At 38.8% G+C, this 14,207-nt stretch overlaps 1 long non-coding RNA gene across 2 annotated transcripts in view; it reads right to left on the reverse strand.

The window, feature by feature from the left end:
* Positions 1–13,922, reverse strand: part of LOC131485659 (uncharacterized) — a 248,521-nt gene extending 234,599 nt beyond the window's left edge. For both annotated transcript variants that reach the window (XR_009248958.1, XR_009248959.1), the window contains exon 1: positions 13,421–13,922. This is a non-coding gene — a long non-coding RNA (uncharacterized LOC131485659). The remainder of the gene's footprint in view (positions 1–13,420) is intronic.
* Between the last annotated feature and the right edge of the window lie 285 nt (positions 13,923–14,207).

Below are 14,207 nucleotides of genomic sequence, written 5' to 3' on the forward strand. Positions count from 1 at the left end.
AACTCTGGAATGTGAATAAACAAGATATTACAATAGAGACAAACAGCAGCAGAGTGCTCTCCCCACTGGGTGTTGTATGGAAACCAATTTGACAATAAATTTCATCTTAAAACAAATAAATAATAAAATTAAATTCTATATAAAAAAAAAAAAAAAAAAAAAAAAGAAATGAAGAGCCCTTCTAGACCTATTGGATCCGAGTCTGTATTTCAACAAAAAGAATGCTGGCCTCCTTGGGCTTGCTTCAATTGCACTAGAAGAACTCACACATCACTAGCCAGTATAGAAAAAAAGGGGGAAGAGGTTTGCAGTTGAAACGTAGATCGTGACCTTTGTTGGAGACAAACATGCATCCATAACTCACGAGAGACCCCAGAGCTAAAGTTGTAGATTTGGGAGCTAACATCTCTAGAATGAAGCCAGGTGCAGAGTTTGATCTTGAGATAATTAGCACAGCTTTATAATTTTAAAAAAGAATTAACAAAAGTCCTGACAGTTTAAGTTTCAGTCTGCAGAATCTTTTTGTAGGGAATTCCTGTGCCACCAAATGGGGGCTGCGATTTGGCTATCACAGGCAAATAAAACTTCCAACAGCGCCTACTTGCAAAATAGATTTATATAGGAACAAAGAGAAAAGGAAGAAGGGATGGGAGAAAGGAAACGATGGAGAAACGAAGGATGAAAGCTTTAAAAAAGTCATTTATAATGCATGAAAAACAGTTGCCTGATTCAAAAAATCTATCAGAAAAAAAAATCGTAAGGTTCAGCTCTCTATTCCTATCACCACTAAAGCAATTTCATCTACCTGCACAAAGAGGTTCTTAGGAGAAAAGAAGGCTTCCATTTAAGCAGAAAATCTCTCTCTGGGTCCTGGTATCCTTCTCTGTTAGAATGGCAGCATCTTCTAAATTTGGAAGCTATTAAATGTAACAGAACCATGTAGTATAATTATAAAGTGACCTTCAGATATCACCCAGTGGTGAGGAGCAAAATAAGAGGAAATGGTTCTGAAGACTTCCAGGACCTGTCCCAGTTCTAGTCAGGTTGGGGTGGGGGGGGGCGTGCGATTTAAAAATCTATGCTGGTGTCCCATTATAGGAAATATCTTAACACATGAAAATATAGTTGTTTTTGTCCTAAAATACTTATAAATTAATAAAACTTCTGAGTGCACAATTTTTCCAATTTATTTATTAAATTCATAATTCATGCTAATGATATACAAATTTTGAAAGTTCAAATGCAACACAGTGAAAGACCTCCTTCCCATCTCTGTCTCCCAGGAACCCTCCTACTCTCCTGGGAGATTTTGTCTGTGAGCTTCAGGGATAGACTATACATCTGCAGGCAACAATGGGCATATGTGTGCATATTACATGGATAACACATTCTTAAAGTGGAAACATGCTCAACAAATTGTTCTGCACGTAGTTTGTTTTTTACTTTTATTTTTCCTTAACAATATATTTTGGAGCGTATTCCATATCTGTATATAAAGATCTACTTCATTTTTTTTTAATTTTTAATGTTTATATTTTGCGAGAGCATAAGCAGGGGAGGGGGAGAGAGGGGGGGGGACAGAGGATCCGAGACAGGCTCTGTGCTAACAGCAGTGAGCCCGATGTGGAGCTCGAACTCAGGAACCATGAAATCGTGACCTGAGCCACTCAGGCGCCCCAAGATCTACTTCATTTTAATGGTTGTGTAATGTTCCATTGTACACATTTGTAATATTTTATTGAATTCATCTCCTTAGTAGACATGTAACTGCTTTCGATATTCTCTACAGTGCTGCAATGAGGGATCTCATATATCTGTCATGCTATACTTGTATTGAGTGTAACTATAAAGTTCTAGAAGTGGCACATGCAGACCAAAAGGCACTTACACTTGTACTATACATCCATGCTTGCAAATGGGTCTCCATGGAGCTTCTATGCCCACCATCAATCTAAAAGAGTGTCTATCTCCCATGCCTTCTCTAACAGCCTTAGCAAACATTTTCATACTTTGCAGTGTAATAGGTGAAAAGTTATATCCTCGTGATATTTCCACTTGCATTCTCTTATAAGGAGTAAGGTTGGGCACTTATTTATGTTTGAGCCACTTCCATTTCCCCTACCTTAAACTATTAGTTTATGACTTTTGCCCATTTTCCTATGGGTTTGTTGCTCTCCCATTGAATTATAGGAGCTCTTCATATATTAGAGACATCAGCAAGTCTGTGATAGGAGTTGCACATTTTTTTTCTCTTTTGTGGTCTTTTGACTTTGATTATAAAAGTTTTGCCTTGCAGGAATTTTATACTTTCCTTTATTTAAATACATTAACAATATCTTTTCAGCTTCTAGGTTTTGTGTCATACTTAAGTCTTTTCCCACCAAGATGATATTTTTTTTTTTGATTCTCCCATAGTTTTCTTGGTTACTTTCATTTTTTTAAATTGAGGTATAATTGACAACATTATGTTTCTTTCAGGTGTATAACAAGATTCAGTATTTGTATATACAGTAAAACCTTGGTTTACAAGCAAAACTCATTCCAGAAATATGCTTGTAATCTAATTCACTTGTATAGCAAAGGGAATTTCCCCATAAGAAGTAATAGAAACTCAGATGATTCGTTCCACAACCCAAAAATATTCATATAAAAAATAATTACAATACTGTAATAGAATACAAAATAATAAGGAAAATACAAAATATAAAGAAAAATAAAAACCTGCACTTACCTTTCAAAACCTTTATGCTGGTGTGTGTGAGGGAGACAGAGAGAAGGGTTATTATGTAGGACAACGTTCACTATCACTAACAGAATCACTGCTATCTATTGGCTCAATGGAATCTTTTTCTTTTCATACAACTTTAACAAGGAACCTGTCCAATGACACTTGTTTTTGCCTCCTTTTGAGGATTTTGCAGAAATGTGACATTGCATTGTCGTTAAAAAGATTCATCACTCACATTGCTACAGCCTTATCCGGGTGGTGCTTTCCATAAAATTTTGCACTGTCCCCCACATTTTATACATCTCCCTAATCTTATTTGAAGTGAGGGATTCTTCTTTTTCTCCTCCTCCTCTGCAGACAAGATGCAGATGCAGACTTCTTATAAAATCTTGCAATCTTGGCCACCTGCATACTTCGTTCGTACTTCTCAATGATTTCCTTCTTAACTTTCACCACAATCATCTCCTTCTTACCACCTTTCTTTTCAACCTTTTTTCTGCATGGGGGCCATCGTATATGCTCGCACGGATGTTGACTACAGTACAGTATTAAGAAATTCTTGTCATATACTGTATTTAATGTAACTGGCAATAAGACAGCAGAGGGAAGGGTCTATATCTGCAGGCAGCCTAACCTAGAATGAAGCAAAGCATTCCTAACCTTACTCTTGTATGGAAAAGCAAAGGACTTCAAAGGGGCAAGCAAAGGGGCTTTGAAGTGACAAAAAATACACTAGTGTCAGTTGTGGTCACCTTCCAATGTTCTGAAAAATCACTGATTACTGTTAAACACTGCAGCTTGAGAGCAAGCATCTGAGTATGGGAGACCATCTCCCACAATCCCACAACAAGCAAGAGAGAGAGAGAGAGAGAGAGAGAGAGAGAGAGAGAGAGAGAGAAAGAGAAGGAGGGAGGGAGGAACTATTGGCTCAGTTGTGATCATGTGACAATCGGCCTCAGGTACTACTCATATTGCAAGACATCACTTGTTTATCAAGTTAAAATTTATAAGAAATATTTGCTCATCTTGCAGAACACTCGCAGAACAAGTTACTCACAATCCAAGGTTTTACTGTATTGTAAAATGATCACCATAAGTCTATTTAACATCCATCATCATATATACAGAACTTTTTTTCTCATGATGAGAACTTTAAGATCTACTCTTTTAGCAACTTTCAGATATGCAATATAGTATTAATTATATTTTCCATGCTGTACATTACATTCCTAGGACTTATTTTACAACTAGACAGTTGTAACTTTTGTCTTCCTCACCCATTTCACCCACCTCCCCACCACTTTTTGCCTCAGGGAAACCACCAATCTGTTCTTTTTATCTATGAACTTGGTGGCTTTTTTTCCAAGTACTTTTATGATTTCATTGATCAGATTTAAATTGCTCCATCGTGGATTTGTTTTAAGTTTATTTATTTTGAGAGAGAGCATGAGTGGGGGAGGGGAAGAGAGTGAGGGAGAGAGAGAGAATCCCAAGCAGGCTCCATACTGTCAGCGCAGAGCCTGATGCAGGGCTCAAACTCACAAACCATGAGATCATGATCTGAGCCGAAATCAAGAGTCATACCCTCAACCGAGAGAGCCATGCAGGTGCCCCAGTGAATTTATTTTTAGTATAATGATGCATCACAACACCATTTATTGAATTAACCATCTTTTTTCCACTAATTAAAAATCGCCATTTTGTATTATAAAAAATAACGGTTAATGTTTTATTAATTTTTTAAGTATTTTAGGACAAAAATAATTATATTTTCATGTGTTAAGGTATTTCCTTATGGGACAATCCAACCAGAAGATATAATAATTGGAAATATTTATGCATTCAACATAGGAGCACCCAAATACACAGAACAGTTAACAACAAACAAAAAAGAAACTGATAATAATAAAATAATAGAAGACTTTAAATGATTAGTCCATTGATGTAGTGGGGTGTTAGACAATCAACAAGGGAACAACAGCTTTCTTTTTTTTTCTTTTTAATTTTTTTAATGTTTATTTGAGAGAGACAGAGTATGAGCAGGAGAGGGGCAGAAAAAAAGGGAGACATAGAATCTGGAGCAGGCTTCAGGCTCTGAGCTGTCAACACAGAGCCCAACATGGGGCTTGAACCCATGGACCGGGAGATCATGAATGAGCAGAAGCCAGACACTTAACCGACTGAGCCACCCAGGCAACCTGGAAACAACAGCTTTCAATGACACAATGGACCAGGTGGATTTGGCAGATACAGTAAAACCCTGGTTTATGAGCATAATTCATTCCAGGAACATCTTGTAATCCAAAGCAAATCATGCTTTGTATATCAAAGCAAATTTCAAGAACCATTGGCTCAGTTATGATGTGACATTCAGCCTCACATACAACTCACGTCACAAGATATCACTAGTTTATTAAGTTAAAATTTATTAGAAATGTCTTCTTGTCTTGCAGAACACTCATAGAACAAGTTACTCACAATCCAAGGTTTTATTGTATATTCAGAATATTCCATCCTAAAACATAATACACATTCATTTAAGGTGCACATGAAACATTCTCCAGAACAGATTACATATTAGCCTCAACAAATTCAAGAAGATTAAACTCATGCCATGCATCTTTTCTGACCACAGTGCTATGAAACTAGAAATCAACCACAAGAAAAAAATCTGGAAAGACCACAAATACACAGAGGTTAAATTTCATGCTACTAAACATGAATAGGTCATCCAGAAAATCAAAGAAGAAATTGAAAAGTATATGGATACAAATGAAAATACAATGGTCCAAAACATTTGGGATACAGCAAAAGCAGTTGTAAGAGGGTAGTTTATAGCAATGAAGGCCTACTTCAAGAATCAAGAAAAATCTCAAATAATCAACCTAACCTTACACCTAAAGGAACGAGAGGGAAAAAGAACGCAAACAAAGCCTAAAGCCAGCAGGAGGAAGGAAACAACAAAGATTAGAAAAGAAATAAATGATACAAATACTTAAAAAACAATAGAAAAGATCAATGAAACCAAGAGATAGTTCTCTGAAAAAAATCAATTAAACCTCTAGCCAAATTTATCAAAAGGAAAAAAAAGTACCCAAATGAACAAAATCACAATGAGAAAGGAGAAATAACAACCATCACCACAGAAATACAATCGTTCAGAGAATATTATGAAAAAGTACATGCTAACAAATTGGACAACCTAGAAGAAATGGATAAATTCCTAGAAACACCTAAACTACCAAAACTGAAACAGGAAGAAATAGAAAATTTGAACAGACTGATAACCAGCAAATAAATTGAATCAGTAATCAAAAGACTCCCAACAAACAAAAGTTCAGGACCAGATGACTTCACAAGTGAATTCTATAAAACATTTAAAGAAAAGTTAATACCTGTTCTTCTCAAACTTTTTCCAAAAAATATGAGGAAGGAAAACTTCCAAATTCATTCTATGAAGAAATATTTCCCTGATACTAAAATAAGATAAAGACACCACTGAAAAAGAGAACTACATCTCTGATGAACATAGATCCAAAAATCCTCAACAAAATATTAACAAAGAGAATCCAACTACACATTCAAAAAATCATTCACCACAATCAAGTGGGATTTGTTCCTGGGTTACAAGGATGGTTCACTATTTGCAAATCAATCAACATGATACATCACATTAATGAAAGGTTCTTAATATGGTTATTAAGAACCATACGATTATTCCAATGGATGCAGAAAAGCATTTGGCAAAGTATAACATCCATTCATGATAAAAAAAAAAAAAACCCTCAACAAAGTAGGCTTACTTTACACCTCTACATAATAAAGGCCATATATGAAAAAATCCACAAAAATCATCATCCTCAATGGGGAAAAACTGATAGCTTTTCCCCTAAGGTCAGGGACAAGATGAGGCTCTCCACTCTCACCACTTCCATTCAAAATAGTACTGGAAGTCCTATCTATATAAATCAGACAACAAAAATAAATAAAAGGCATCCAAATCAGCAAGGAAGGATCCATTTACAGTTGACATGATACTATGTATACAAAACCTGAAAGACTCCACCAAAAACTGTTAGAACTGATAAATTCAGCAAACTTGCAGGATACAAAACCAATGTACAGAAATCTGTTGCATTTCTATACACCAATAACAAAGCAGAAGAAAGAGAAATTAAGGAATCAGTTCCATTTACAATTGCACCAAAAGTAATAAGATACCTAGGAATAAACCTAACCAAGGAGGTGAAAGACCTGTACCCTAAAACTATAAAACACTGATGAAAGAAATTGAAGATGATATAAAGAAATGGAAAGATATTTCATGCCTTGAATTGGAAGAATATTATTAAGATGTTTATACTACTCAAGGCAATCTCTACATTTAATGACATCCCCATCAAAATACCAATAGCATTTTTCACAGAGCTAGAACAAACAATTCTAAAATTTGTATGAAACCACAAAAGACCCCAAAATAGCCAAAGCAACCTAAAGAAAAGCAAAGCTGAAGGCATCACAATACTGGACTTCAAGTTACGTTACAAGGCTGTAGTAATCAAAAGAGTATGGAACTGTCACAAAAACAGGCACCTAGATCAATAGGACAGAACTGAAAATCCAGAAATGAATGTATGGTTAATCAATCTTTGACAAAGCAGGAAAGAATATCCAATGGCAAAAGGACAGCCTCTTCAGCAAATGGTGTTGGGAAACGTGGACAGCAACATGCAAGAGAATGAAACTGGACCACTCTCTCACACCATAAATAAAAATAAATTCAACATGGATTAAAGACCTAAATGTGAGACCTGAAACTTTAAAAATCCTAGAAGAGAACACAGGCAGTAACTTTTTTGGCACCAGCCATAAAAACTTCTTTCTAGATAGGTCCCCTGAGACAAGGGAAACAAGTGCAAAAAGGAACTCTTCTGAACTCTGCACAGTGAAGGAAACAATCAACAAACCTAAAAAGCAACCCAAAGAATGGCAGAAGGTATTTGCAAATGACCTATCCAATAAAGGGCTAGTATCCAAAATATATTTTAAAAACTTGTAACACTCAAAAAACAATACAATTAAAATTGGGCAGAACACATGAATAGACATTTCTGCAAAGAACACTGAGATGCCCAACAGACACATGAAAAGATGCTCATCATCACTCATCAGGGAAATACAAATCAAAACTACAATGATATATCACCTCACGCCTGTCAGAATGGCAACAACACAAGAAACAAGTGTTGGTGAGGATGTAGAGAAAAAGAAACCCTTGTGCGCTGTTGGTGGGAATACAAACTGGTGCAGTCACTCTAAAAAACAGTATGGAGGTTAAAAAGAGAATTACCCTACAATCCAGCAATTGCACTACTGGGTATTTACCCAAAGAATACAAAAATATAATTCAAAGGAGTATATACACCCCAATGTTTATAGCAGCATTATCAACAATAGCCAAATTATGGAAAGATCCCAAGTGTCCATCAACTGATGAATGGATAAAGAAGATATGGTATACCAAGGGATACAGGAGTACTGATGCATAGGGGCACTTGTACCCCAATGTTTATAGCAGCACTCTCAACAATAGCTAAATTATGGAAAGACCCTAAACGTCCATCAACTGATGAATGGATAAAGAAATTGTGGTTTATATACACAATGGAATACTACATGGCAATGAGAAAGAATGAAATATGGCCCTTTGTAGCAATGTGGATGGAACTGGAGAGTGTTATGCTAAGTGAAATAAGTCATACAGAGAAAGACAAATACCATATGTTTTCACTCTTATGTGGAGCCTGAGAAACTTAACAGAAGACCATGGGGGAGGGGAAGGAAAAAAAAAAAGGTTAGAGAGGGAGGGAGCCCAAACATAAGAGACTCTTAAAAACTGAGAACTGAGGGTTGATGGGGGGAGGGAGGGAGGCGAGGGTGCATGATGGGCATTGAGGAGGGCACCTTTGGGGATGAGCACTGGGTGTTGTATGGAAACCAATTTGACAATACATTTCAAAATAAATAAATAAATAAATAAATAAATAAATAAAATAAAAACTAAAAAAAAAAAGAAGATATGGTATATATATATACAATGGGATATTATACAGCCATAAAAAAAGAATGAATTCTTGTCATTTGCCATGACGTGGATGGAACTAGAGAATATTATTCTATGCAAAATAAGTCAGAGAAAGACAAATACTCTATGATTTCACTTATATGTGGAATTTAGAAAACAAAACAAAGTAATGGGGGGAAAAAGAGGGAGAAAGAGAGACAAACCAAGAAAGAGACTCTTAACTAAAGAGAACACATTGATGGTTACCAGAGGTGAGGTGGGTGGGAGGATGTGTTAAATAGGTAATGGGGACTGAGGAGGGCACTTGTCAGAATGACTACCAGATGATGTATGGAATTGAATCACTATATTGCACACCTGAAACTAATACAGCACCTTATGTTAACTGGAATTAAAATTAAAACTCTAAGAAAAAAAAGATATTTCCTTATTACTTTTAAACATGTGAACTATACCACAAGTTGCAATATCCTAACTTGGCATTTCTTTACATTTTAAAATACACTAGGAGGGCACCTGGGTGGCTCAGTTGGTTGAGCACCGACTTTGACTCAGGTCATTATCTCACAGTTCATGAGTTCGAGCCCCACATTGGGCTCTGTGCCGACAGCTCAGAGCCTGGGGCCTGCTTCAGATTCTGTGTCTCCCTCTCTCTCTGCCCTCCCCTGCTCATGTTCTGTCTCTCTCACCCTCAAAAATAAAAATAAAAAATATTAAATGAATGAATGAGTGAATGAATGGCATACACTAGGAACCTCAAACAGGATACTGGCCAAGATTTTTCTTAACTGTAAGAGGCCCCTGAGAAATATGACCAGTTATCTGGCAGCTGCATTTATACAAGATACCCTAAGTTCCTCTAACTACCCCAAATCAGAAACATGGAGAGAAAATCTTTTCGTAGAGAAAAAAGCCTTGGCTGCAGACTTTTGAACAAAGATCAAGATGTTCATGTCATGAAGGCAATGGTTATGGTGATCTCAGAGCCAATGATGGCAAGAGGTGACACATAGAGGATTGAAGGGGGCCAATAAAACATCTAAACTGCTTACAGTTATGTCCACCACCAGAAAGTCCTCAGATGTCATGGGTAGCATAAAGGAGATGCAAAGTTTCTGCCAAGCAAAAAAAAGAGCCTGACAGAGACAGTGTTCTACCCACTCCCCTACAACTGGATGGATAGCGGGCCGGGTGCGACAGGCAGGGTAGGGTAGACAGTGCTTTTGTTTGTTTGGAGGTTGGTTGTGATTTGGGGCAGATTTTTTGGTTTTGGTGTTTGGTTTTTCTGTTTGCTCCGTGAAGTGGGTTCTGCACCTGTCTTTCTCATTGCCCTGAGTCATTTTGATTGGATCTCAAGATGCTTTCCCCAGGGTATGTTTTGGGAAAGAGCTCAGAATAGTCACATTGGATTTAGTTCCCCTGATTATTAAGTGACAAGGATAGGATAATAGAAGCTAGCTTTTTATTTTTTGCTCTCTTGAATCTGAAACAAGTTTACTGCCAGAAACAGATGCTGATAAAAAATATATTCAAGTGACTGGGACTTGGAATCACCACAGAAAATATTCTTCTATTTAACATCAGAATGCAAAACAAGAAGTATGTTGGGTTTTTTGGTACTGGATGTTCAGCTGAATTACATCCCTTCTCCATAGGGGCAGTTGGGTAAAGAAGACATGATATACATCCCAGTCATTCCACCCCCAGGAGGAGTCAACATATAGGAGACACTGGTGAACAAAAACAGACAATGCCCTCACTTCCTCTAGCTTACAGTCCAGGGCCTCTTAGAGGCAGAGAGAAGAAATGGCTTTCATTCCTCATAATACAATAACTACAAGGGACGTTGGAGAGTATCCAGGTGAATGGCTTCATTTTATAAACGAGAAAATTAAAACCATCCCAAACCCATTCGTGAGAGTGACGAGGCTCCATGCTGAGTGCTCCATTTGGAACACTCATTTGACTCCTCATTACAACCACATGGAGTAGACCATGTAGTTAGGCCCATTTTCAGAAAGGATTAGTCTCTAGGTTGTGAATAAATAACTGATGGATGGATGAATGAATGAGGAATTCTAATGCATTTACTCTGTTGTTGCATTCTTTCCTGAGGAGCTCTCTGGACAGGTCACTGTTCCCCCATCAAATCTAGTCCTTTCCTGGGGTTCCCGGTCTCTGTAAATGGCCCACCACGCGTCACTGACACAAGCCAAAAACATAGGACTCTCATTAATATCTTCGTCTCTCACAGGTACCTTGAAAATCCTTCACCAAGTCCTGATAGTTTTTTAACTCCTACCACAGCTCTCCACCCCCCACCACTACTCCCCTCGTCCAAACTGCCATCATCTCTCACCTAATGACCACAGCCACCTCCTCACTAGGTCCCCACACGCATTCTGGGCTTCCTTCAATCTGCCTTCCAGGGCCTTCCAGCAAGGGTGGCCTTTTCCAAAGACGTGGTTTGAGGCCCAAAGCCCCCACATGGGACAAAGCATGGCAGACACCCCAGTTTGAGATCTAAGGAGTTTCCTAAAAAGGGAACCTCCAGGATGCAATACATACTGACACTGGTACATAGGACCCAAACCAACTCCACTCTGATCTCTAACCCACCAGACTGCTACTGATTTCAGTAGCAATTGAACCTGCTGACAAGGTTCTCAGAGAAGAGACTGCAAAAAAAAAAAAAAAAAAAAAAAAAAAAAAAAAAAAAAAAAAAGTAGCAAAGTTTCTTCAGACATGGGTTTTTTTCAGCCTCAGCTCTCATGTTGTCCATAGGACTGCATCTTGTTTTTCACTTCTTGCCCTTATACTGAGCTCTTTGCAATCTTACCGTCACCTTTTCATCCATCAGAGAGTTGACAAAGCCCACAGTACACCTGTCTTTGGCCCAGCCCCAAGCACAGATATTAGAAGATCCTTAACACTTATAGGCCATAGTTTATATTCTCAAGACCTTAGTCATAGGTGAGAGCTAGTGAACAAGGCAATATATACCCTTTTATTTTCAAATACTGGAAGATTATCTAGTGGCTGCATCGAGTAGATGTGCTGGGCTGGGAACAGGCATGTGTGAAAACTGTCAGTCAACATTTGCATTGCAAGCACTGAAGCCAATTTAAGTAGGAAAGGAGATTGTTAGGATAGCGGATGGCACTATCCATAGTGGATGGCCTGATACTGCCCGAATCAGGCATGGGGGACTCAAAAGTCAAGGGCAGTGCCCCCAAGCAATTCTACCTTCTGCAGTGAGGAGGAGGAAGGAAGGAGGGAATAACCCTCCCAACTCTGCACAGGGGCTCAGGATCTAAGCACCCAAAAAGAATTACAACCAAGTAATTACACTTGCAGGTACATATTCAAAACACAGAAGGCAGGGACTCAGTTATTTGTACCAACGTTCATAGAAGCATTATCCACAATAACCAAAAGGTTTCACAAACGACCCTAATGTCCATTGATGGGCGAATGGATAAACAAAAGGTGATGTATATATACCATGGAATATCATTCAGTCTTCAAGAGAAATGAAGTTCTGATTCATGCCACAACATAGATGAATCTTGAAGACATACTAAGTAAAATAAGTGAGTCAACAAAAGGACAAATACTGTCTGATTCCTGTTTTATGAGTAGTCAAATTCTCAGAGGCACAAGGTACAATGGTGGTTACCGAGAGCTGGAGAGAACAAGGGGAAACCACTGCTTAATGGATACAGAGGTTTTGAAGGAGATATGAAAAAGTTGTGGGTGTAGATAGTGGTGATGTACTTAACCTCGTGAACGTACTCGAGGCCATTGAATTGTATATTTACTAATGGTTAAATGATAAATATTATCTATTTTTTTACTGCAGTCATAAAAAAGGGCTGCAAACACCCACAACACTCATTTTTCACTGTAGACTCTTCCATACATTCATATTCATGGGCATGTATTACTTATTTAAAGCAGATTTTTTTTAATTAAGGGATTTATACAGTTATAGGATGTGCTTTCAACTATGTAAAAGTGGATCTACTATATCTTAGAAATGGTAAGTTATTGAGAAAAAAAACTGCAAAGGCCAAAAACTGCATCTGTGTGTAAATGTATTCATCAATGTAAATAAATTCACTCACTGCTGTTGCTCCCACAGACGCAGGGAACAGACTCTCTCCCTTTCTTCCCTCTCCTCCGCGTCCAACCCCAGCTTCCTGTCACACACATCGTGAATTTCATAACTCTAGCAATCTCTCAACCAAAAAGAAATTCTTGGCACAAGATTTATCACTCCCCCAAAACATAATGCAAATTATATTTTTAATGCCTGGAGCATTAATTTGGGAATGTGAACAATAATTGCAGGACTGTCACAAAAAGACTTGCAGTCTCTTCCCCCATTCTCCCCCCACCCCCCAAAAAAATAGAGAACAATGGAGGATGTGGAAGCTGTCACTGGCCTGGGGAGTGCAGACAGCCAAAATGGATCTCCAGTAGCGTTCAGATGAAACCACAAAGGATCAGGTTAGTCAGCCTCTATTTCTTGGCTGACGCTTTTGCACCATGATACCACAGCGTTCATCCATGATGGCAGACGTACACAAGTCAAAATAACTTACCAGCGAATCTTTAAGAAGCCTGCTATGTGCCCAGCACTGTAACCTCAAGTCTCTATTCTGCCAGATCTAAGATGTCAAATGGAAGAGGGAAACTGTCCAGCTCTTCAGTGTCCCCGTTGAGGTTCTTGAGAACGGGAAGCAGGTTTTGTTCACCGCCCAATGCCTGACACGTAGTAAGTGCCTAAAAGATGTTTGCAGTGATGCCTGAATGAGGACAACCAAGTGAAGATCCAGGGCGCTTTGCCGCATAGACAGGTATGACAAATAATCGATGGCCTCGCCTCCGTAGACTGACAGCAAGTGGATCAGGAGCCCAAGTCAAGCTGCCATCGTGCTGAGCAGTGGCCAGGAAAGTAGGGACTTCAGTCCTTCCACAAGCACTTAGTGAATGGCTCCTCTGTTGCAGACACTGCACCAAACTCTGAGGGTACACAGGAAAAGGGGATGCCGCCCCTGCACTTGGGCTGCTTCGGTTGCTTTCAGTCTTGAGGGAGAAGATGTGTCCGCCTACAACCACAGCGCAGAGTGGGAAGGGCCTCCTATAGGAGGCGGTGGGAGCCCCATGGAGGGAGCAACAGATGGGGGAACCTCTGAAGAGCCGGAATTTCAAGCAGGGACAGGCGGCCTGTGGTGGAGGGAGGAATAGCAGGAAAGATGCTTCGAAAGGGCCCAGAGAGCAGGCCTGGAAAGGACACCACAGGAAGAGGGGCTGCAAAGGAAGGAGCCAGGAGGAAAGCAGGAGGTGTTGGAGAAAGAAAAAGATAAAGATCGAGGTGCTTGGGGGAGG

This window comes from Neofelis nebulosa, chromosome 1, assembly GCF_028018385.1.
Source record: "Neofelis nebulosa isolate mNeoNeb1 chromosome 1, mNeoNeb1.pri, whole genome shotgun sequence".
Taxonomy (NCBI): domain Eukaryota; kingdom Metazoa; phylum Chordata; class Mammalia; order Carnivora; family Felidae; genus Neofelis; species Neofelis nebulosa.